Source organism: Calonectris borealis, chromosome 7 (assembly GCF_964195595.1).
Source record: "Calonectris borealis chromosome 7, bCalBor7.hap1.2, whole genome shotgun sequence".
NCBI classification, from domain to species: Eukaryota; Metazoa; Chordata; class Aves; order Procellariiformes; family Procellariidae; genus Calonectris; species Calonectris borealis.
Genome location: NC_134318.1, coordinates 21,324,093 through 21,348,865, shown reverse-complemented (window position 1 = coordinate 21,348,865; position 24,773 = coordinate 21,324,093). Strand labels below are relative to the sequence as shown.

The following is a 24,773-nucleotide window of genomic DNA, read 5'->3' as shown; positions in this document are numbered from 1 at the left end:
TCAGGACCTGCTAAATACAACACTGCAGAGGAAAAACTTAGGGCTCAGCTATGCTTACCCAAGTCCTAAGGAAATTAGTGGCAGTTACAGCATGCAATCAACAAAACATGCATCCTCACCTGCGCATAAGCATCCCCAGCCCTTTCTACCCTGTACTGCCACTTACACTAAGGCAAAACGGAAGCAAAACTTGCATGCTGTGATTTGTCGCAAACTTGGGCATCGGACACAAGGATTAGGCTCAGTGATCACTGGATTGTGTGTGGCAGGAGAACCCAGGCTCTGCTCCTCTACTACAGATGACTGTCAATGGCACTTCATACAACAAGTGTACTTTAGGCCAGAGCCATCCTTACTGATCCAACCAGCACCTCATTCAATGAAAGGCACCGCTGGCCGAGAAGGTAACAGAATACACCCCAATCAATATTAAAAGACTTTGTAAAAGCACTAGCTATTTACCAGCGCTCTTAACCTTTGTGCTTAGTTTAAATTAACCTTAAGGTACGGTCGCGACAAAATCATCTCCTATATGACACACAAGGAAGCTGATTTTCGTAAAATTCTCTCATTTTTTTTCAGACCCAAAATACTCAGATATTTAGCATAATCTCTGGGCCAGCACCCGAGCTTACTGCCTCTTCCAATGACATGGATTTGGTAGGTTGTCGAGGGTAAAAAAGGAGACTAGGAGTGCAGTGAAGAAGGGAACTAGCGGAACTAGCAGAAGCAGCAAAGAAAATTCAGACTGTGCTCTCTTCTCCATCCCAGTATTTTCCTGCAATGCTTTTCCCTGCACCCTAATTGCTAAAGACAAGTGAATATCAAATCAGGCTACCCACAGCTGATCCTCTGTTCTCCAGGAACAGAACTACAGAGCCAAAAGAAGCAACATGTGTTCCAGTAGACAAGCCTGGGCATTCATGGAAATTAAGTCCCAGCAGTTCTGCCCAATGACTTGCTCTGTGTGTCATTAGATCCAGCCCAAAACACCAGGCTGAGGAGAAATTTGGATTTGCCCCTAACTCAGCCAGCTGCCTGGAATTGTTAACCAGTTACATTTGTAACTATGAAGGCTAATGAGAGAGTAATCATATCTCACAGTTCACAGCCAAAAGTCATTGCCTTTGGGAGTTAATGAGGGTTTAAGTTTCCCCTTCTTGTTGATTCCTCTCCCTCAAACTGTGGGTGCCATAGAGTTTTGAAGGCCTCACTGACTTTAAGGGCAGCACTGTCCTCTTAGGGCAGCACTTGGTTATAGTTGTATTGAGAGGAAACGTGATTGAACCTCTTCAAGGAGACAAAGACAAAAGCTGATCTTCGCCCATCCCCTCCCACCACACCAACATTTCTTGTCAAAGCAAAGAAACAGCAACTGGATGACTAAGTTATGATAATGACTGCTGCTCAGTGCACTGCTGGGCTCTGATTAGATTCTTCTTGGCTTCTAACCAGATTAAAAAAAAAAAAACACTGGCCATTTAGAGAGGCAGGACTGGCCTATTAGCATCAGTACAGGGCTCAGTCAAGATGCTCCCGGGTCACTGTCTCTACCCAGAAAGTCCAGACCTTTCACTGTGGTAACTTGGAATGAAGTAAAGAAAGACGTTGCCCATCAGGCCATGAGCTGCTCCCACAGCCCTTTATGTCAAAAGTTCTTTAGCCCAAAAAACACAGCTCAACAAGCCTTGGGGAATATCCACCTCTGGAGGCCTGGGGGCGTTGAAGTTTTCACATCCTATACTAACTGCCCTGTACTGAACAGGCAGGAGCTATGAATCTATGAGCAGATTGGGAAGACATTAAGGAAAACATTTGAAACATACTGTCCCTTCCAGCATCTCTGCCTCATCGACTCTCCATCTGTTCCCTGAAGTTCAACGGAAAAAATGAAAACTCCATCTTTCTGCTTTCTGTAAGCTCACTCTCACTGTTACTGCTCTCGTTTCTGGCACAGTGCTGCACCATTTAAACCTCTTTTATAGTCTAAGATGGGCAGAGCCAGTGTGGAGCTGGTGTGACCAGCTGGCTGGAGCCAAAAAGACATTCTGGGCAACGCCTTCCTCTAGAAGACATCCTGCTCTGTCCCCAGGGGAAGTAGCGAAAGGAGGACTTGTTGCACCTTACAGCAACCTGTCTGAGTAACCTTCAGCATTCACTTGAAGCAATGAATTCGGAACGGAATAAGGCAGCAGCTATTGACCAGCGGGCCCTGGGAAATCTGGCCATCAGTGAGCACAGCAACTCTTTAGCAATCTCTGCAACAGTCCTCTGCATGCACTAAGGGCAGTTTTTCTCCTTTGCGGGAGAAACAATTAAAGTGCCTTGGACCTACTTGGTAGCGTTTTCCGTACCCACCTATGACAGCAAAAGATATAGTCAGGATTTCCCCACTGTGTTTTCATAGACTCACTTTGTTTCCTGGTGTACTGGCTAGATATTCTTTTTCCCCCCTCTGTGCCTTTGGTCCAGCTTGTCAGGCCTGGAACTGTTTTGTCTCCGCTAAGTGCCAGATGCCCGAACTAAAGCTCTGAAGTGAATAGTTGATCTGCAGCACGCATTGCAGGTCACATTAAAAAACAACACAATGCCTTAATTAGATCTTAAAAAACAACAAATGCAAAATAGCGTGGTATGCAAGCACCTCCCTGCATTCCCATGAGCCTCCAACTAAAGGAAAAAAGTCATCAGACTACAGAAAAGAAAGTATTTTCTTTCATATAAAAAGGTAACGTAAAAAGAGCCATTTAGAGCTCCACCTAATCTGGAATGGAGGCTAAAGAGTAAGCCATTCTCCTCCAAACTCCTATATGGGCTATCCAGGCCCTGGTACTCAGTGCTATGCATTCCTTGAAGCACAGATATGCCACGTCTTGATGTCACTTGACAGCCAGTAGGACTGAGCAGGCATTGGGGATAAGGGAAGAAGGAAAGGAGATGTCATCACTTGGTTGATGACATAGGTCAGCCACTGTATAAGCATGAATCACAGCAACTCCCAGGCATGTCTCTAAGAATCAAGACTTCTTGGAGATGCTCTTTTTCCAGATCAATGCCTGACTATGTCTTTCTGGCTGGAGGAGAACGAATCACCACATTCCCTTCCCTCTAATACAGCCAAACTGAGGGGGAGGGAGCTTCCCTCCCTTTTGCAGCCAAAGCACAGGATCATATTCAGGCCTGGTGTAAAACGGCCTATCTCTAGAAGAGACCAAGTAATTTTATAAGCAAAGTCTGTGTGATTTTGCTTATAAGGCAGCAGGAGAAGAATGACATAAAACTTGGCTTGATACATCCCAAAAGCTTCTCCAGCTTCCTCTCCAACAGCCTGGACTTTTATTTCTCAGGGAATTTTCTTCATAAAAGGCACAGCGCAGTCAGGCTGACAAAAGCCTCTGCATGTTCAGCATGCAAGAGACCGATGCAGCCTTACTGGAAGGGCTCTGTGTCACCGAAGGAGAGAGAGAGAGAGAAGCAACCCTCGAGAATCACGATGTCAGTATGGATGTGACTCTGGCATGGAGACAAACATCAGGTACAGTGTCATATGGGAAAGGAGTTGAGATGATCACACGGAGCTGAAATTTGAGACCACTAGAGCACCCGCGCAAAGGAGAGGGAAGGGGAGAGACAGGAGAGACTGCTCCCCTGATGCTTTCAGCCTTTTTAGAAACAAAGAAAGAAGTAGCTCAAAAGAGTTGTATTTGCCATTTCTGGGATGCCAGAGATTCAGTCTTCTGAAACTGCTGCTTTGACCTTTGCCTTCCTGATCACAAACAGGCTCCATATCAGAGTCATCCTAAAGGGAAAAAATGGTCTCAAGAGATTGACATGTGAGCCTCAGCCTCGATCACATCTAAGACTTCTACTTCAATTCAGAGTTCTCAAAGGCTGAGGCGCTTTTGCCTCAAGCAAGTAAGAATATCAAACCTTATCTCAGAACTGTCAAGTCTCTTTCAACCCAGGACTTAATCTTAGATCAAATGGTACCAAAGACCCCACACCATCTCCTCTAAAGAAAACAAATCAGCTTCACCAGTATTTGTAGGTGTCCTGTCTACAGCTACCCTAAATCTAGCCCAGCAGCCCCTTGGGGATCTGACTTTATCTTATGTCATCAACTCCGTAATTCCCCACAAACCCTGATCCCAGCCCAACAGCTCCTGTCTGCTCTAAAGCTACACCAAGTCAAGTCACACATCCCAACACTCACTCCAACCTAACCCAATGGCCTCTTACAGATGAGGCAATGAATCCAGCTCACTATTGCTGTGCAGGCAAGCACCAGTGCTAAACTTGGATTTGCAGCCTATCCAAGGCCAGCTGCTAAACTTTGGTCTTTATCCTAAAACCTAACCCTCACTCCAATTCCAAAATCCCACTACCTTCTGACCTAGAGTGAGGCACAAAATACTTACTGGCACCAGCATCAAAATAAACAGAAAAGCATGTCACAAATGCAGATGATAAACAAGGAACACATCTGATGGTGGCAAAGGTGAATTTAATCCTTGCTGGGACTGCTGTTTTACCTAATGCATCTATGATTCACCACAAAAATAGCACTTGGAGCTTGATCCTCTTTCAACAACTGGAGCTTTTGACTGGCTCACCTACCAAAAAAACCCCAAATAATACAGTGGTGCTCTCACCAACATGTAGCTTTCTGCTGCACAACCCAGGTAGGCTGCTACTAGGAAGAAAAACTCCTTCACTGCAAGTGATAGAGGTAGATGTGATTTTGGTGCCCCAAATCAGGATGAGGTCTCCCAGTGACGTGCTCCTTCCCCTCCCCTTCAGGGCACTCACACCAGTCAGCTGGCTGAACTCTTCAGGCCCAGCTGAGAAGGACAGGATCCTCTGACAGCGACTTCCACTCCGTCTTCTCTTCACATGCAACTGCTTCGTAACAGCACATACCTACAAAAGTCAAAGAGGAAGAAAATGCTATTAGTGCCACTAGTCCTGCTATCCAACACAATTACCGAGGGGGCTGTACCAAAGCAATCAGCCATTCACAGAAATAACATTACTTTTAGATGAAGCAATTCCCTCTGCTTACCATGCAGGAAGCATAGTTAGTATAAACAGCAGTCTGACCAGATCCGCATCCTAGCATCCTCTATGTGAGAACCGATATTTACGGCTGTCTCTAGGGAAGGCTGAAACCACATCCTTTTTCCTGCCTTTCTGCTAGAGATCCCCCCCCAAGCAACAAGGACAGCTGAATAGCACAAATACTCACGCCTCCCTACAACCTACAGTCTGTTTACTAATGTAAATCACTGTTGATTCCAGCTTAATTTAGTATACTGGTTTGCAAAATGCAGAAAAAGAGAAGTGAATACACATCTTACGCAGCTACCTCCGATGCATAAATAGGCTTGTCTGACACAGAGCCTGGGCTGGGAGCTAGAAGTAGCAACAGCCACGAAACGTAACTCCCCGCTGCCAGGAATAAAAACCCTCAGAAGGAAGGGCAGGTAGTAGACACATACTAAGAAACATACATCAGGTTGTCTTCGGACAAACTCCTTGGTTAGGGTACACACCCAGACAGACAGCCACAGAGGCAGAATTCACAGAGGACAATTTATTTTTTTTGCACGCATTGACAGTTACTAAATGTGACTATTTAACTCCAGTCTAATATTAAGTCTAAATGGTTAGATTTGACATTGATTTGATAGATGGCTGTGCAGCTTTATTGTTTCACTCAATAACATTAACAGCAGCCTGGCTTTAGTGCGATGTCTTTGCAGTTTGATTTATAAGGTAAGTATTGACACCACTCAACTTTAATCACGTCATTTATCAGGGTGAAATTGTTGGCCAGTCACCCTAAGCTTCTTCCATACTGAGTGGAGAGAGGGGTTCTTCCAGAGGGCAGCCCAGCCTCTCTCTACACTGCCGCCTTCATACTTCCCTGTATTCAACAACTTTAAAAAGAATTTGAGTAGACCAACTAGCAAAGTTACATCCCTATGCTGGGTGACTGAACAAATTCTCATGCGTGTTTTATTCAAGCTCTGAGGGGAGTGGAGTCACATTTCTTTCAACAAGCAATGCAAGACCGGAACCTCCAAGGGCCTGGTACAACCAGCCAATAAGCCTCACCAGTTAGATGTCCTCATGACAGTGCAAGTGGGGCATAAACATGAGGTAGAGAAAATAGAATGTGATGCTCAGAAGTAAAAACTCTCATAGTGTATCAGGGACCTTGCCTGGGAGCGATCTCAGAGCATGCTCACAGACCTCCAATAATATGATGTTTTTACAAGCCTCAAGGCTTCTTTCAAGACCCGCTAATATCCCACACAATGAGCCTAGAAGAACCAGGCTAGTTTTTCAATAAAACTAGAATAGTCCTAGGGAAACACAAGTTGAAAGAAATTAAGTTTTCTGTCCAGGACAGCCTAGTAGTTTCTCCATCCCAACAAGTAGAAAGGGATCAGTGAAAGGACACATGTTTGAAAGGCTTATTGCTAGCACTGGGAAGAAAATTTCCTATTAAACTGTCCAGAGTATGCACCAAGAGAGAGTTAACATTCCAGTGGCAAGGTCAAGCCCTGGTTTTGCTGCGACACAAGAAGCTGCCCTGCTGGCATTAACTGCAGTTTGTTTGCTTTCCCAACCTGCCCTGTCCTTGCGAGTTGGCAAAAGGCTGAAGCTGGCCAGAGTCCCAGCTACCAAAAGCTGCCCAAAGCAGAGAACTCGTTACTCGTAACAAGGACTAAAAGCTAGGTTGAGAGGAGGAGGAGAAAGTAAATGGCACAAAAAGCAAGTGATAGAAACTCCTCTGGTGCTGAGAGTTGTTACGGCAAAAGCTCTAACCTGGCACATAGCCAGGGAGCACAGCAAGACATGGGAATACGGGTGCAGGTTATGGCTGGTCTGTGCCCCAATCTAGAAGAGATAGCTAAACATTCGAACCTTCCCCTCGGAAATATGCCCTGCATTAGCTCCTGGCGGACCACAAGAAGCTATTTTTGGTGAAAAATCAATGCAGGATTCACAGAAGGATTCAGTTTGGACAAACTTTACGCCCACTGCTGCTAGTGACAAAACTTCCCTTCCTGTCAGTGGCAATAAAACTAGGGCAGCTGACAGTGTCAGAGATGAACAACATTGCCCAAAAGTTTTTAACGTTTTTTAATTTTAGTTTTGTTAGTCTTCAGCTGTGTTCTGGCTTATTCTGCTGTTAGAGTTTGATTTCCACAGTAACAGAAAAGCCTGCTGAGTTTCCACTGAATAATGCAAAAGGTACTTGGACTCTGCCTGCACAAGCAGCCAGCATACCAGGCCCCGACGGTAACTGAACTGCTCAGCGAGCTACGAAAAGCAGCATACAACCGGACCAGCGCTCCCAACCGGAAACTTTGAATTAATGCAGCATTGTAACAGGCGAGTGCTGAAATCAAGCAAACTGAGGAGAAAACAAAAAAACACCAGAAAAACAAAAAACTCACCACACTGCTAGTAAAGAGGTTTCCTGTGGGGTTGGTTTTTTTTTTGTTTTGTTTTTAAGTATGGATTTCCCTAACTCTTAACACTCCTTTAGTGTGTTCAGATCCGCAGTCAAATAAATCACTGTGGCTTAGGGGAAACTGCCATTTGTGTAGTTCTGATGCATCAAGCTACAGCCTCAGTCTGTCCTGGTACCCAAACCTGCCGTAAGGGGATTTTCAGAGTGACATGGGAAGGGTATAGCAGGAAAAAGATAGTGATGAGCCTAAAGTACAAAAGTACCAAGGTCCACTTTTTTATGGGTGTTTCTGGAGGCTGCTCTATTCATGCTGAGGGCTGATACAATGGCTGACAATACTACCATAGTGCAGAATCAAGCTGTCTAGCTCCTTCTCCCTTTCTCAAATCAACAGTCAGTAACCCGGCACTTCTTAAAAGGGCTGGACACAGGCCACACTCAAACCGCATCCCATGGAGAAAGGAATGCTGCCAAATACAAAAAGGAGAGGTGAGAAACAGGAGAAAATTTCTTGTCACAGACAGTGGCCAGGCATGATCCAGCAAGACAAGTCTATGCTTCATACTTGTGAACCCTGGTAATGGCACCTAGTCACAACTAACCCACTGTAGACATGGACATCAGCTCAGCACGCTGCTATTCTTGCATTCATTTTCCACACTTCACAGCTTGATCTCACACACAAGCAGACAGCACAGCTTCCAATACCCCATAGACAGCAATGGAAAACACTGTCCAAATGATCTCACACCTGAACACGACAGAAGGGCAGCAGACACACACATAGCCTCGAGCTCAAGAGCTGGAGGTGCCAAGCAAAAGAAACATAGCAATTTCACATTGTTTTCAAGGTAAAAAGAGAAAGGGGCTGACCCTGCTTGACTTCATCATGTTGTTTGTACAGTGTCCTTTAGGCACTGAGCTGCAAAACCAAAGCAAGTACAATGGCAATGAAAACATAATCAAACACATCAGTGTGGGGCCAGCTTTGCAATGGAAAAGCAAGGGGTTGGAAATAAAAAAAAAAACAACAAACAATACTCAGATCTAAAGGCCATTTAGAAAACAACAATTTTAAGCAGCTCTGTAAGACTAGCAGGATAAAAATATTATTATTTTGCCATTGTCCACATAAGAACAGGCAGCCCCTTTTAGAAGGAGTTTAAATGGACAAGACAGATGAAGGAGAAACAGCTGCATGGATGAGAAGTGATTTGACTGATCACGTAACACCAGGATCAGTGAGAGGAACAAACTGTAGCTCCTGCTTTCCTAGCACACTGCTCTTTTCACTGTTCTATACTGCCTCTAAGGCTGGAAATCGACACCCATCTTTTGAAGGTGTTTCCATTGAAAACTGCTTGTCACCACCACACCTGCTGGAGGTTACCACTCCCCGCAGTGCTGGTAGCAGAATTGTCCACGTGAGCACTCCATAATCCGCAAAAGGCAGAATCCACCAAGTTAAACTGAACAACCAGTGAAGATAAATTAAGCTCATCTATTTTCTCAGTGCTGATCAGACAGTGCTCACATGCACTCTTCAGCTGGCAAAGCTACGAGTGAAGTCAACCATCAGTATTGGTACAGCAACAAGCGGCAGTATGGAAGGGAGGACAAGGGTCCCTGTCTTCAACCTGAGCAACTGTTTGCTAAGTTGATGCTTGTCCTTGGTTTCAGATATGGTCATGTTCTTCCACCCTGGAAGTCATAAGACTTGCGGTTCAGAGAAGGAAAGCTATCAATGGATCTTCTAAAAATTTCGTATCTGAGCCACTCCATCTTGTGAGTTCCAGCTTAGCAAGTATCAAATACAAACAAAAATACCATCCTCAGCTAGTGCAGCAAAGATCAGATTCTGGTAACATTTTTGCTAATTATGATTAATAATAATACTGACAATCAGCCTGATATTGATAAGCCATCTCTAACGTTACTGGCTTCTGGATAGTTTATTAGGTTTTACGAAACAAACCGTTTGTTTCATAATCTATATGGACTGCTTAGGGACAGATGGCCGGAGTTCAGCCTGTGTCTACGGACTGGAATGACTCACAGAACATTGCTTTGGGCCAACAGGAAGAGTGAAGACAACAGTGATGTTGGTACTAATCTACATGCCAGGCCAAATCCTGCAAAAGCACGTGATTCCCAGTGAAGTCAACAAAAGAGGCACAAGTACATTCCAGGCTAGATCTTGATCTCTAAAAACTGTTTTAGATTTTCTCCAATATGAAAAAGAACTCTTTTAACTGACAGACCTTTCATCTTAACGAGCTTATGTAAACCAGTGGCTTCCCTCACCCACTGCTCAACAAACACGACCCACATAGTATGTGATCTCCAAACGCAAATTCCTTACATGGACTACTTGGGTTCAACTCTGTTGAGAAAACACTGTCAGCACATAACAGCTTAGCTCAAGCTGCCTTCTCAGAAGAAGCAACTCTTGGCGGCTGCTGCTGAAATTCCTGAAATTTCAGGTTTGTTCAGCCCATGCCCAAAAGTCTGCTTTACCTGCCCAAATGAGTCAGCAAAATCCATTTCACCTGTTCTCCAACGCAGTGCAGGCAGCGTACCGCGTCACAGCACAGGCAGTGCACCCTGTCTGGCAGCAGTGCCAGCCTGGTGCAAAGCACCCCTCCTTGCTCGGGTGTGGCTGTCTTTCTGCTTGGGCATACCAGCAGGCAGCCTAGCAGCACCGCTTTGCAGAGAGAAACTGCTCGGAAGCAGCTAATATATACCAGTAAGGAATACAGTAATGCAGCTTTCCCCAAAAAAACACGTAGGCATGCAGGAAGCTGGAGAGAATGGTCGGTGGCAGCTCTCAGTCTAAGACAGAGTTTAAGAACACATCTGCACGCAAAAGGAGAAGAGAATGGGATTTCTACGGAGGAGGTATCCCGGTTTCTCAATTCTTCTGCATCTCCAGCTCAAAGCTGAGGACAGGAATAAACAGAAAACAAACATACACTGCAAAATAAAGGAACAAAGTCATGGTACATATTCACGACAATCACAGAGAACCAAGCTTGTAGATCAACACTGATCCACTCCCAGATTTGGTCCTTAAGATGTAATTTCAGCAATGTGCAGTTGCTTACCCCTACAATCCATTGGTTACCTCTTGAAAGGAAAAAAAAAAAAGGTGTCACCAACATGTAGAGGGTGAACAGAAAGACCAACACTGCAGCTACACCAGAGCATAAGGCACATTCTCACTTTGTCGCCATTTTCCATTACCTAATATTGTCAGCTCCGCAGAGGTGAGATATGACTTATCCCAGAGTAATACCATCCAGATACAGAGGTTACTCCCAACTGACCCCAACCTCAGTGAGATTAGAGCCAACCCCTCCCCTTCCCACCTCTTTCATCACCTCTATATTTAACTGCAGATTAACTCATTTCCTCTTTCCACATGTGAGATTAAAGCGCACCAAGTGCTGTCAGCTCAAGCAGAGCCTCAATGCATCCTCATGTAAATCACCACTCAGTACACGTATGAAAGCATGTCAAGGAGGAGAATGAGTCACACGCTTCATACTCACAAAACCAAACACTTGCTTCTCAAGAAGTAAAACTGGCAGGGAGCCCAGGCGCCAAAATAGTAAGGATACCTCCAATTCTAATCTTCCCCCGTTTGTTACATAAATCTTAAAGATATTAGAAGTGCCGCTATTTACCAATGTGTTTGAATGAAATGTGGGTCAGTGACCAAGGCAAAGGGTCAAACACATAGTGACTTGGCCTCCGGGCACTGTCTTGATTACACTTCTCTAGGAGGAAACAATAGCCCCTCGTTCCAGGGAGAGGGGGAAAACAATGCAACAAAATCTCACCAAGGTCACACTCACCACGTGTGGTTCAAAAAGGCTGAGAACTATATAACTGCCTAGAAAAAAGAAACCACAGCAGGGAAGGGGGAGAGAAAGAGAAGGCAGTGAATGATTTCCCCCCCTGTGCAATATCACTCACAAAAGGCTTTGTACCAAGGATGAAAACGCTGCTGTCGGGGAGAGAGGTACTCCACGCAGGGCAAGGGGTGGCAGCCCCAGCTCCAGGGGGTGCAGGGATCCCACCCTTGCTGGGTCACGGCACTGCTGCGCTCTGACCCTGGCCATAGCCAGCACCCAGTACTCCCGTGGAAGGCAGGTGCCTTTTCCTCTCGCATCCTCCCTTTGCATCTCAAGAACACTATGCAAGGAAGACAGTATTATTTCTACCTGACCTCTCTGCAAATCACTTGGAGCCCTAAGGTATAAGATCTTTATCACAGCTTGAGGCAAACATTAAGTGGCTGTAAATAAGGCTGGGACTTTAAATCCAGCCACATGAGTTAACTCCACGGTGAATATAATTTTTCACAGCTAACAACTATGGTAACGAATTTTACCTCAATGAACACGGAAAGGGTGAAGCATGCAAAATTCAGAACAGGAGTAAGTTTCTTGCCTTACATTTTATATCAATAATCCTTTAAAGTACAAGCACTTATTTTCCTCATCTCCCTAATGCTAAAATCTCTCTTGTTCTAACACTTCAAGGGACAAGGCCCCCTTAATTTTCAATGGCTGCAATAAGGGGCCTCAGTACATCTGCCAAGAATAATAGAAAATCAATGCGGACAGCGAGCGGGGAAACACGCAGAAGAGCCACTGGCATTTGCTTCAGCAGAACAGCTGGAATAAATTGTCAATTCCCCTCACTATATCCTCCAACTGCACTGCCTGGCAAAGGGGGCTGTTAAAGGAAAGAAAATGCTTACGACAAGAAGCTTATGACACATCTCAAAAGCAATCACTGTGTCTTCATTATTCAAGAAACTCCGGAACGACAAACAGATGGAAATGAGAAAAGGAACAGTGGAATGACATAAAGAGGGTTCGGCTGTAGATTGCAGGAGCAATGGGGCACGTCAGGCAGATGTACCATTGCCAGAGAGAATCTGTCTGATCTAATGCAGAGACTGCATTGCCTGCGAATGAAATCACAACATGCTGGACAAAGACACAACTGTTATGATTTGGTGCTGCCGTGCATATACCAAAAGAGAGACAATAATACACCAAAATATAGAGAACAAAGGGTAAAGTGGCTGAATTCTCCCATGAAAAGAAAGATCTACTCTGCAGAGATCAATAACCACTAAGGTGGTGGTGATTCTCTTTCAGCTCAGGCATTCCTAGAGGGTTGATAAATTATTTGCAAACATCTTCCATTTATTTAAGGGTAGATGTTGGACTGAAGGTGTCCTGAAATCTTTCTTTCTGGCAGTATGAGGTCATTGTATAAAATTTACGGCAAACTTAGGACACATCTAAAAATCAATAGCAGGCTTCCAGTGATTTGAGAAACTGTGAAATGCTGAACAGATGGAAATGAGAAAAGGAACGGTGCACTGCATGGGGTCACAAGGGCTCACAGAAAAGCTGACACAGGCATACTGTCCACGAGCTGTGTAACTGATGTGAAATACCCCTCTGCTTTCTCTGTACATTAGCTCCATGTTGTGATGAAACTGCAAGCGTGTCTCATGGAAGCAAGTCGCATTGCTTGCTTCTATCCCCATCTGTGCACATGCTTACACACACATCCCCGCATTTGCATATATGCCTATTTTATTTTTCCACTGAGACTTTACAAATGGAGTTCTTTTTCTCTTTGTTGCTCTTCTAGTTCAGAAATTAGACTCAGACCCTGAAAAACATGACCTGTTCTTGGCAAAACAAAGGGCAAACGCTAAGGCTCTCAATCAGGACTACAGGAAAAGAAAAATGCTTTCTGTTCTAAAGAACAAATTCATGTTTCATATTCCTTTAAACCTCATGTTGTTTTGATGTCTTTATACATAACAGAAGAAAAGAAAGTTTATTGTAATCACTATAAGAAAAATTCTCATGAGATTCCTTGCCAAGTCTGTATCTTGTGCTTGAACACTGCAGGCGACAAAGTAGCTGGCAAAGTTACATCAGGTATGATTGCATCCTTAAAATGGGTGAAAACATCTCACTGAGAAACATGCCCTGCTCAGACGGCCTTTCTAGGAGTCTAAAACGGATTAAACAGCAGCTCTCAGAGGATCAGTGTTCAGGCCAGAGCACACCGGGTTACAGCTACTACACACTGCAGGGTACTGCTCTGGCATGGTGAAGGGGGGAACAGAGAAGGCAGTTTCAAGGCTGCTATGGTTGCTGCTGGACTATGCAGCACCCTGCCTACCGTGGTAGGGCCCCACAAACGTGATTTAAGATAATTCCTGCTTGTCTCAAGCACAGGAAGGGAGTAATGGAAGGAGCAGCCCTGGACTGGGTACATGGAAGCTGTTAAAGTCCTGGAGACCACATCATTACCTGCGCTGGTATGTTCCAGGCAACAGTCACAGAAGAATCAGGCAGACTCTTGGAGCAGCCGCCCAGAAAATCGCTAAGCAATGTATAATTAAATAATACCGAGGAACCTTGAAAGATTAGACAACTGAATCAATCAATGCTTAAGAGACTAAAAATGACAAACATACGTTGAGGTTACATGGAAAGATTAGAGGAATATTTAGCTGGAAAAGATAGAAGGAAAGAAGAAAAGCTGATTGATTTCAGACTGCAAGTGAAGTAATGAATGAATAATTGTGAAGCAAGATTGGGATGTGCCAATTTATCTTGCTCCATGCTATAAAAAGGCAGTAAATGTAATAGATATTCTTTTATAAAAATAATTTTTAAAAGATGGCATAAAATCAGCCTGAGGAATTTATTACCACAGGGCAAGGAGGGAATACTGTAGGGAAATAGCTTTACTGGCTTTCAAAAAGGATTAGACAATTATATTAACATAAATAATACCTACAGCTGGGAGAGTTACATGAAGAGTTACAAGGATAATCAGCCCAAAGGCGTCGCGCTCTTCCATTTGCAGCCCTGTACTCGTGCCTTCAGGCAGGGTCTGCCCTTTCTGAGTCATTGTTGGAATTAAAAAGGCTATAAAATTCCTATTTGGCCCTTACATGGTCTTGTGTGTGACAGGCACCCAAACCGTCGGGGAGCACTGGTTCAAGTTCTCCTCAGGAGTTTTGGATTGTGCCAATGCCAGTGAGGGAGCCTACAGTTTTGTCTGGTACAACGACTGGTATTTCTATTCCTCTAGCAAGCTGGAAAGCTAATGAGCACAGCAGCAAGTTGCTTGCTTTAGCTCAAGAGTCCTCCTCCCCCTAAAGTCTGCCCCAGCTGTGACTCAGTCTTCTCCTATGAATGAAGATAAACACCAAAAAACTCCATCTTTGGTCTTCACACTCAGACCACCACAAAATGCACAAACTTTGACAGAGATTCATTTCTCATAAAGTGGCTTTAAAAGCCACCCTGTCTTCAACAAAGCCCTGGCGCTAAAATACCAGCCCAGATTTTTAAAATCCATTGTTCCAGTAACTGAAATAGTTCCAAAATGTCACTGCAAGTCTTCTCACATAGCTCTAGTCAAGTAATAACATTCAGTCTTTAACCAAAAACCTCCTGGGGGATTCTCGAAGCTTGAATCCATCCAGAATTGCCCACAATCACTTATGGAGCTGCTCTAAACTATATAAAATCTCCCAGTCAGTTAAGAATGGGCACAGCACAAAGTGCCACCTCCGCATTTGATACACCCGTGGGTACTGCACATCTAGTGTGGTGTTGTCAGCTCTTACAATCTGTGATGTTTTCATAAAGTCTCACCTGATGGAAACAGAAGACTGCATGAGAATCTCAGCTTTCATCTAAAATAAATAAAAAAACAACCCCCAAAATAAAATCAGGGAGTTACTGACACTCACGGTGAAGAAAAAAACTTGAAGAACCAGAAAGGATCAGAACCAGAAGGCAAATAAAAGTCATTCTAATGTATATTCTTACATGACAAACAAAACTCCCTCATGATTCTTTAAGTGAAATCACTTAATTTGAGGTAGGGGGGAGCCACGTGGTGATTCAAGAACATTTGAAGTGGCAATACCATGAACATACAACACATGACTTCACACTGTCCTTCAGGCATTCTCTCTTGGGAAACAGAGATCCTATTTTAACACAAAGGCCTACAATATCAAAGGACAAGAGAGGGAGAGTCATAAAATAAGAAGCTGAAATGCTGCCAAGCAGAATGATTTTCTAAATACTTGGTGACATTTCTCAGGAGGCACCGCCTCCGTTTGATCATCACACAAACGCTCTGGGTGCTGGGGGCAGGACGATGCTGTGCTCGGTTGAGGATCCCCTAGCAGAGCTCAGTCGCTTCCACCTGTGCACAGAGATCCAGAGCAGCAAACACCTCAGACTGCCACTACATCCTGCCAGGTGTCGGGCGTAGCTAGAAAGAACCAAACCTGAATAAACTCAGAAGTTTTCTTCAGTCTCTTAGCATTGAAGCCTAATGTGTCCAGTAATCCCAAAAGCTCAAGAGAGGGAAGAGTTGAATCTCAAAGAGGACACTGCTTTCCCATTTGTCTTCCATGAACATACTTGACGGGAAGTTCTGTCCTCCGCCCCTGATGCAGGAGGACGCGCCTTAGTCAGCCAGGACTTGAGAAACATGAGAACGGGATGTCAAGCTCAGTGAAAAGAAGGTGTAAGAGTCAAAGCAGTAGCTCTGCTTGGGTCCAGCTCCTTTCACAGGTTAGTCCGCAGCAGGCATGAAAGAGAATTTGATCCTGCCTCCCAGGAGGGTTTCCCTTCCTGTGAAGTCAGGGGACACTAACCCGTTGCAAGTCAAAGGTGGACTGAATGCAGAAGGCCCAGCCATGCCAACTCTTGTGCTTTGACTGCAATTCCCACAATAGCTGGGTTTTTCTGTGAAATCTGAGCTGCTGTAGCTCACGCAGTAACCAGGAATCTTATGTTTCAACTAAAAAGAAAATAATGTTCTGGGAATGCCTACTTCGCACAACGCAGGGCTATACCGAGATACGTGCGCACGCCCTGAGCTAGCTGCTACCTAGCTATGTCAGCACTGTGCTCCCGGGCACAAGGCAGGCTGCTCCAGGTCCCCAGGTGAGATTGATTAAGCGTTCATGTGGGTATTTCTACTGTAAATATACACGAGGCCTAGGCAGTGTTTACTTCTCACATTCCAAAAGACTGACTTCCCTTTAGAGGCCCTATTTATTGCCTCTGAAGGCCCAGGCTGTCAGCGTTGTCCTCCAGAGCCCATAACTACCTGCGCTTTCTGCAAAAGTGAGCACTGTACTTCCACTGCAGAAGAGCTGTAATGGCTCCATCACCTTGCAGAGTAGGTATAGCCATCCTTAAAGGGCTATTTCCTTTTTCTTTTGTTTGCTTCTTTTGTTTTCTTTTGTGTTTTTTTTTTTCTTTTAAATTAAAGAACCATATGAATATTTAAGAACCTCAGCCTTCTTTGTGGCTACAGAAAATAAGTTTGAAAACATTATCAAAGGCTCAGAAGAAAACAAAAATCAAAATGGCATAAAAAGATCCTGGTACTATTTAAAAATCCAAGTACCTTGTAACAGATTAACCACAACCACCTTGTTATTGCATTGAAAGTCCGTCTATTCATTGGGATTCTATCAAAATGCAGAGGCAGATACACTTCATCGTTAAATATCCCATGGATGCGAGATATAATGGTAATCCAGTTAAGAATGGAGCACACCTGCTCAGGTTGTGCAGAACATCTCTCAGAATTTCTCTATTTACAGGAAGAGCACTAACAACACATCCTCATCCTGCACTGGTATGTTGGCCTCTCACATTTTAGAGGTGTCATTCAGGATGGTGAAAGGGTAGTACAACAGCATGACCTATGTATCTTTGTACCTACTCCAAGAGGTCACTCTCCAGAATAGATGCTATCCATGAACCTGAATAACCAGCCTTTTCTTGTATTTCCCATGAGATATTATTAAAGTATTCATATCTGTGAACCAGCCAAGCTTTGATTACTCTCCTCTTGTTTACAGCTTTGCATAAAATGCAAGCCATCAAGTCAAGTTGTTTTTCAAATTCTGTAAGCATACTAAACTTTCAGAACTAATCCCATAAACTAGATTCTCTGGGCTTTCAGAGCTTCCCTAATATGGTCATTAAATATCTGAGAGATGAGGACACCTCACAAATACTCAGATGAACTATAAACTCTTCAGACTTATCATTAAAAAAAAGTCAGAGACAAAAGATATGGCAGATTACAAACTGGTGCCAAGAGACAACTAAGCCATGTGCTTGACAAGAGCAGCGAAGATGTCTAGGATAGCGCAGACAGAACTGTCAAATATGGTTGTAGAATTTCAAAAGGGAGGAAGGATACTGTTGTAAGGCTGACTAAGACAAAATTATTCAGTACTCTTGTGATTTGTAAAATGGTTCTGAAGTGACATTGCTCCATTTTTCCATTTTTAAAAACAAGAAAAAGTATTAAAATCTGAGAGAAGCACATGAGTAACTTATCTGGCATTAGACATCCAGATCAAACTCAGCTTGTTTCTTATTCAGTGCTGCATAAAATTCTAGCTACTCTTACTGATGTCTTTGCAAATGTTTATACATTTAATCCAAGTCAAAACTTTCAACCTGAGACAGTGCTGCCCCATTTATGAGACCACATCTCAGTTAGATGAATTCTCTATTAACCCTGCACCAGATCTTGTGCAGAGCCTCTTCCCCTTCAGACCTAAGGACTGAAATTTATACCTAAAGACTCCCTTGACTTCATGGAACTTCACAGGCTAGACCATATCAGTGCTGTGGAGAAACAAGCATACTAATAGAAAAGAGGATAAACTCTCTTCTCATTCCTTTCACCCATCCATCATCTATCACACCTGCACTTTTTTAACAAAGGCGGGGAATTTAGCAGATACTCCCCATGTAAGTAGCTTGCTTGTCCTAGCAAGGAGGTGCTAAGCAGAGCCTGGCCATGCATTCAGAAGTAGAGAATGCTTCAGAAGTATAGAAATTGTCAAGCAGACAATTTCCACTGGATGGTAAGGGCCAGAAAGACCTTTTGAACATGACTTCATAGTGAAAGTGACCCATGTTTCAGAAGAACAGTAACTCAGCTGCTTTGTATTTGGCTATAATATGATAAGAAATATTTTTTCCCATCCATCCATTCAGATAATAAAGGGCTTGGCTTCATTATAACACAGCTGGGCTAGCTGTAACAATGCTGGGCCAAAACATTTTCAACAAGTTGTTCAAACGTTATTAGTTTTGTCCTAAGAAGAGCAAGGTACTCACTTGTCTTGGGGTTTACTAACTAAACAGATGTTCAAACACTAACAGACAGGCAATGTCCATTAGCTAAGCTGCCAGTATCTTGGGAACTTCCATTGCATTGTACTCCTGTTCTCAGCAAGCGTAAGCCAGCATTGTTCCACCACATTTCCCTGTAATCAGAGCAAACAGAGCTGCTGCCGGCATGACAGAACTGGAATGAGTTAGGAAAATATCCCCATTCCAAAGATCAATATCAAGAGGCATGCAGCATTACAGACTCAGTTCTTTGGTTTTTGACTGCCGAAATCTCCAAGGCCTGTACGCAGTGAAGGTGACTGTGCTTAACCGTTATACAGTCATTTGTAATGTGTGCTCATGGCCAACATATTTTACTCCTGAAATATGTTCAAACCTTAGAAGAACTATTTCATTCTAAACTCTCCACAGCTCACATATAGTATAGAAGCTCTCAGCTGTGTTATGTGCCAAGAGAAGCTGAATAAACTTTCACAATAATTATTAAAAATTTTCACCTCATTTCCCACATTTTATTGAGCAGACACTTCCTGTGTTTTTTAAAGCAGGGCTCAGCAGAATAAGTCTAAGGAGGCTGTCTAACATTTAGAAGTATGCACTACTTAGACCACCAACACACATCCATGCCATGGAGGTAACTACATCAACAGTCTCTGTTGAGCCTTAGCTTCACCCCAAAGTCACGTCCACACTGGAAGAATTTCTTAGCCAGGCCCACAGCTTTCCACAGCCCCTTGAGCGAGCAATTATCACACCTCTTTGTCTTGTTGATGATGTAGTGATGATAAACCTTTTATGTTCAGGAGATGAACCTGGCATACTCTATGGCAAAACAGCCATTGATTTCAAGGCATTTTTATGTAAGTGAATTCTTCGGCCCCATGTCAAAAGCAATAAAGAAGCAGCTCTTTAACAGGAATAAGAGCAGGACCCTTGAAAAAGGAGGGAGCTGATGAAGGGAAAGCAGATCTGCTGAGGTACTGATATGAAGTATGACCCATGACTAACTTTACCAAGGTTGTGTCAGTGCACTTATATCCGTGCACTAGTATCGTACTGTTTCTTTTTAGAGAATGAGGGAGGTGGATCGATCTTTGTCCAGAAGGTGCAGTTTTTCCATAACTTACATTCACAGTATGCACACATTTCTGTCACAATGTACCAGTGATATGTTCTTCACGTGGCCCTGACTTGACTTCTTGTACAAATTAATCCTCTCTTGCTTTGCTATCAGAAAATTGTCATGTAATAACGAGGAAAGAGGAATGCTGCATGTGCTCTGTGAAGAGGTGGGTGACTAAACATATTTTAATGCATAGATTACATATCTGAGAGTGAATTATCTCAGTTGTACAGAATGAGATCTTCCATAGAAGACCGACTGATTCGCTGAGGTCACTAGTACATGTGTTTCCTGGAAGGAGACAGAATTCTGCAACGCAAAGAAATTCTATTCTAGTAACTTCTGTGAACCAAATTTGGATGTATACTGGCCTGTTTTTTTTCTCCTCGTCATTTGCATAATTCATGGGAAAGTATTCAGGAAGCCTAACCCCAGATATGTAAAAGGACAAATTCTAACTTACAGCTTTCAGAAGTCAAAAGTCCATATATAGAAGATGATACAACAGATTTGACACTGGTAACTAAATAGTATCTGCAGTTAATTAGCTTGCAGTGTTTGAGATGTTTCCTATGATAGTTAAGGAAACAAACAAGACTGGAACAGTTGACATTTTATCTTCATGCATAACTAAATTGTATCACAAATCAAAGACCTCCCCATCATCAGAAAAGCAAGCAGCACTGGCCCTAACCGCATCAGGAAGTTCCAACAGCACTCTGCGTTCAACAAAACACTGCAGGAGCTCTTCTGAAACAGGAGCCTAAATTCACTTTCATCTTCTGTCAAATGTCATTGTTCCACTATATCACATAAAGAACTGTCCTAGAGGTTCAATCCAGAGGTAGGTCTATCACCACCACAGGCTGGCCTCAAGCAGGTGGGAGACAAGGCATCTCCTTGGGGGTTCACAGCTTTTCCAATCTCCATTTGCCATTCAAAGCTCTGCGCTTTCCTAGCCCCAGGGTTCCTCCTTAGCCCAGACTGAGTAGGATGTATTTCACATCTTTGCTGAAGTAAATCACACAAATGCTTTGCGTATTTGGCAGGCAATATCCTTCCCCAACCTCTTCCATAACTAGATGCCAAGTCGCGCTGTTTTACTGACTCAACTGCTAAAAATCAGAACAGCACTTTCCATAAAGACCACATTGCTCTAAGACCTTAGTTTGAGGGGTTGGAGATTGTGTCTTTTATTCTAAGAGGATGACTTAAAGTCAAACTGCCTCACCATGAGGCACTTGTGGGGCTATCAGCACCCTTAAAGCAGTATTTTGTTACACACCCCACTCCGAGTGTAAGCCATCCCTCATTCTTGGCTCCCGTGCACAGAAAACAAAGGATGTATTCTGTGGGCCAGAGGTAGCCATGTCTTGCAGCAAGTTGGCTTCCACCACCACTCTTCAGGAAGCAGAAGGCAAAAGTCAGTACAATGCTGTTGTTTACTGATCACGGTACATTATAACACATCTTGTAACACACATGGTAATTGCCCAGAATTGCAGAGAGGCAGTATTTGATTATGAATTGTGACAGGTGACAACGCTGTTGGCAATTAGTCCGAATTGCCATGCAAATTGCCAGCGGCAGCCTATTACCAGATATAGACTTGTGAGGAGAATCACTGTGAAAACAGACTGAGTGCACTGTTACCTTCAGGGCTGGCTGCCAGTTCCAAATGTCAGGGCTGTGCTACTGCAGGTCTCAGAATCCTGTCCACTGTATGAGCCACTTGACATCTTAATAGGCTTGCCAAAACAAGGAGGGTTGGCTATTCAAACCCCTGTCTCTCTCTTGCATCAACAAGTCACTTGTATTTTAAACACTGCTAACAGCACTTACTGACTATGGAGAAGGGTGATCAACACTCAGGAAAGCAGCCTTGCTTCTGTCAATGCCAGCACGATAAGTAAGGTGAAGAGGAAACAGAACGAAAATATTTAAGCCTTATTTAGTCTCAGCAAAACCTTGGGTAGTTCAACCTGATCTACTGCCAACTCGCTACATCTGGACTTGGTTTCTGATGAAAGCATCTACAGAAACAAATAAAGTGATATAATCCAGTCCTAAATAATGAGCAAAGCTTAGAAATAGTCTGTCATGACAAATGGAAACTATGCTGTTACAAATAGCAAGAACTTGCCCGGTGATGCAGCAAGAGAACTGCTATCAGTGCTTAAGTCCTGGCACTCTCTTCTTAAAGAGAATTATGAGGGAACGGTAATGCTGCATTTCAGTCAGAACAAAATGATACATTTCTATAACACGTGTCATCTCAACAACTTCATAGCAACTCTAAGCCAAGAAGTCCCTATTGCTATGACTATGTAAAAGTTGTCCCTGCTCTGTTGATGGAGAAATTGAAGCATAGGCAGGATGTTTTCTCTAAAGTCCCAAAGGAAGCCACAAGCAGCCTGATGAACTGAGTCTACAGTGCAGTCAATTGCCAGCAGACTCCTGAAACAACAAAGAGCATCCTTAATAATACAGCAAGCCCTCTCCAGGCTTTGTTTCTCTAAATAACCAAAGTGATTTGGGGCTTCATGTCTACAATCAAGATATTAAGAGTTAATTAATACGCTTATACAGTGAAGTGTTGACACCCTTGAAGAGACACACTCCACAAGCGTGCCTAGAGAAGCGCGTAAACAACATAACGAAGAAATTGGATAACTTGGAAGAGAACCGCTCTCTATGTAATAACCACTCCATGACAAAAGGATCTTGAAACCAGTCCAGGAGTGAACAGAAGTCACCTCTGTATCATAATTTTGTTGGACTGTGCGAAACAAGTCAGCTGCCCAGTGCCTTGTGAAGAGGAACTCGTCACACACACACGGAAGTGCCTTCCATCCAAACTGGCCCTACGAGGAAACGGCGCAGGTTGCATCAGTGAAGCGGCTCACCAGTCGGCAGAGTGGAATCTGACATTGCTACCACCCACAGTACACCAGGCCCCTGACTCAAGGAATTCAATATGCCTGGCAATCAAACCAGGTTTTCTTACCCCACCAATGCAAAAAGAGAAGACAAGGATAGACAGTATCTTACAACAATTCCTTCCTCCCACCCCTGACAAAATGAATACACACAGAACGCCAGCCATCCTGCTGGAACAATAAACTGGGTCTCCCCATGTACCATTTGTTAAGGAACCCCCCGTATAGGTTGGATACCAGCAGGTCCAGGTTTCAAAAAAACTACAAAACTAGGATTTATTCCTGCAACTATTTAAGTCTTTACACATGCTAAACAGAATTAGGTATTACTATAACTTTACGGATGTAAAGAGCTGCAATTGCGGATGGCTTCTGAAGCAGCACACCACTTGTGCAAGTGCCATTGGAGTTTACTAAATGGATTTAACTCCGTACTTAACTTCCTCTTCATGTTCTTTGCTAGAACAAAGCTACATTCACATCATGTGTCTTCAGTTCTCATTTTCACACAGATCTGCAGTTTATCTTTTCAAACAAAAACGTATTGACTGAAGACAAAGACCAGGAGGTAAATCTAAAGAGTTTTCCCCCACTCTGTGTTAAGATACACAGGTAAAACACTAATAGGTATAGCAACTTTTGGTTTAATATTTTCTTTAAGCAAAGGTGCTGTTTGCACAGCATCTTACAAAATAGGCTCAGCACCAGATCTTTCAATTTTTGTTGTAATATAAATATTAAATAATTATACTAACATCATAGGAAGGCCCTGTCTGTTATAAGAATATTTACAGGATAGTTTGGGAGCCACATAGACTACAGTAATATAGTACTACAGAGGTCAGAGACACAAATTCATAACAGTAAGTTTTCAGAACAATTATGTGACGTGTTCAGAGCGGAACTGTCCATCCCTAATTAGCAACTTTACACATGCAAAAACGTGACATCCCATTTGGCTCCAAGTAACCATCAAGCGTACCATGCATCCAAAGCATTTGTAGCATGAAACTCTCATATTTTCAATTTTTCAGAAATTTTAGATCTTGCTGAGAGCTGCAGTTTTAATTATCTCTTTATGATCCTCTACTTTCTATTTCCCATCAAGACCAGCTACCCAGTGCTTTCCAGCAGCAAGAATCTCCTGAAAAAATGTTGCTGAAGCGTGGCTTGCACACCAGCATACACATACATGAACTTTGTAAAAAAACCATAATCCTCACTCAAGATAAAATTAGTGATGCCATGGATTCTAAACAAGGACATTTCCACATGTACAAACATGAAGGATAAATAGTAATGACAGGATCCACTTCACCTAACTAGAGTTAACCAAATGTCAGGCATCTAGACAGTTACCTCTGCAGTCAATGGTGAGCAACAAGGGCTTCAAGAGGACAAGTTAGCCTGCACTAGAACAGGCACATAAGCTGGAATGAATCCCCACATGGCAGTGCTTTTCTTTCTCTCCTCGTTATGGAAAGAGCCTGGAAACCTATTTTTTTTCACACAGAGGAGTGAGATTTACGTCCCCATAGCAAACAGCAATAAACCCTCTGTCACAGCCTCAGGTGGTAATAGCTGAGATCATGGCAACTAGATCTAGATCACAGCACACAGGCAGTAGCCCCTATTTGCGGGGCTGCTCTCATTCCCTGCTATATGGAGATGCTCCTTCCTTTACAAAAGGAAAGGGAACAACTGGCACTGAAGAGCCATGCAGATTTCTTTTCCCACCAGAACAGCATATATGTAGTTAGGTACTGTCAGCTTGTAGTAGACTTAAAGTTGTGGGTTTTACAGCTGTGTCTTGTTTGGACCCAACCACATTTGGTGCAAATACCACAGCTGAAGGTGTCAATTCCAGACTGGAAATGTAGTTGTACTTAAAATATAGACCAGACTATGTTGGAATATTTGGGATCCCATGGCATTAAGATAACTAAGCAAATGCCAGATGGCACAGTTCCTTGGTGAAA

General features: G+C 43.4%; 1 protein-coding gene across 1 annotated transcript in view; it reads right to left on the bottom strand.

Moving 5' to 3' along the window:
* SORBS1 (sorbin and SH3 domain containing 1) overlaps positions 1–24,773 on the bottom strand; it is a 177,383-nt gene that overhangs the window by 84,737 nt on the left and 67,873 nt on the right. Inside the window, exon 3 of the mRNA XM_075154483.1 lies at positions 4,810–4,920. The gene's annotated coding sequence lies outside the window, so the exon portion shown is untranslated. The remainder of the gene's footprint in view (positions 1–4,809; positions 4,921–24,773) is intronic.